A 1,830-nucleotide genomic window follows, 5' to 3' on the forward strand; every position below is an offset into this window, starting at 1 on the left:
GGTTCTTTTTTAGGGGTGTCCCCAGTGAAAAAAATTGTGGCTGTGCAAAATACACTCGTTCACTGAGCAAAAAAAATGTGCTTGAGCGATCGTATTACATAACATGCTCGTCTTTCAAAGCCCTAAGAAGAAGGTCATCTATGCTTTTTGGTACAAATCAATAGTTAATTAGTCTAAATTGATTTGAACCAAAAAACAGCAACTTACACCAGAATTGTATTGTTTATTTTTGTTTTATTTTCGATTGCTTATATAACACAAACGTTGACTATTTAGCTCAGAACTGTACATAAATTGTGATCATTGCGGCTTAGGGCTTCTTTAGACGACCGTATATCGGCTCGGTTTTCACGCTGAGACGATATACGGTGTCCTTGTCTGCAGGGGGGGGGGTGGGATGGAAGAGCCAGGAGCAGGAACTGAGCTTCCGCCCCTTCCCCGCCCCTCGCCACTACTTGCAATGGGAGGGGTGGGACAGGGGCGGAGCTAAGTGCCCAGACTTAGCTCCGCCCCTGTTTCGCCCCCTCCTATTGCAAATTTAATGGTTTCGTTTTCACTATCGGGACGTAGTTAATAAAGAAAGATAGGGCAGGATCTATCTTCCCGCTTTTTTTTTAAATTCAAACTCGCACACAACAGCTCGAAGTTTGAATAGTCCAAAGAAAAAAAAAACAAAACAGTTCATGCACTAACACACTCCATAGCAGCGAGCATATTAATGCATGTGCCCATGTGTTTTTGCTCTCAACATAAGTCCCTGTCACCAATGGGGTCAAGGTAGACAGATAGATACATACATAGATCTGTCCAATGTCTGTTTTGACTCAATCCAACCAATACATCTGCATTAGGGATTAAACAGAAGAACGTGTTTGCGCACATTTTTGCACGAGTGAAATTCGTGCTTGCAAAACATGACAAAGAGAACCCATAGATTTCATTTGCTTTGTCCTCATGAGCTTGTTTCTCACGCACGGAAAGCTGCCATAGAAGTCTATGGCAGGTTAGAAGAAACAAGGGGAAGGGAGCGACGCACCATATAACCCTTGCTCATGCAAATATACGCTCTGTTGTGGTTAGTGCATTTATGCATACATTCCTCTGTTGAAGCCCTTAAAGGGGTCTACCTTGCTGCTTTCATATCTTCTACAATGGGATTGTTATGCAGCAGAGTCATTCAGCTTTTGGGAACGCCTTTTATTTGGCCACACTATAGGGTGTAGCCAACTCCAATGTTACCTGAAGCTCACACTGACTGGAACAGAATATAGTTCAAACATGGGCTCTATAGATTCTAAAGCAGCCATGAAGTAATTACAGTATCGCCTTGCACAAACAAGTCTCATTGCATCTGTGGACGGGCAAATAACAGATAAACTGCTGGAAATTTCACTTGCAGTGGTTTTTATACTATACAGTTAATTGCAAGTATCAGAGGCCAACTGCAAATGATAAAACTTTATAATGAAGCAGGAACATAACTGGAAGAGGGTGGGGAAGGGGCAGGGCATGTGTCCCAGGTGTAATCAGGACTGATAAGGAGGGGAGACTCCAGGCTAGCTATTTACTCCCCCATCCACCTCACTACAGTTTACCGGTATTAGTGTAATATGTCGACACCAGAAGTGTGGGCATGCCTGGGCTGAGCTAGAGGTGACGCCAACAGCTCCCGATTGGCTGTGACGTTCCTAGCTTGACCGAGCTGCCGAGAGCTCGATGCATCATAGGGACGCCAATAACCGCTTACATGCCGCGATCTATGTTGATCGTGGAGTGTAAAGGGTTTTCACAGAGGGAGAAAGCTCCCTCTGTTTTTCGTCATTGGACCTC

Source organism: Eleutherodactylus coqui, chromosome 8, assembly GCF_035609145.1.
Source record: "Eleutherodactylus coqui strain aEleCoq1 chromosome 8, aEleCoq1.hap1, whole genome shotgun sequence".
Lineage (NCBI taxonomy): Eukaryota > Metazoa > Chordata > Amphibia > Anura > Eleutherodactylidae > Eleutherodactylus > Eleutherodactylus coqui.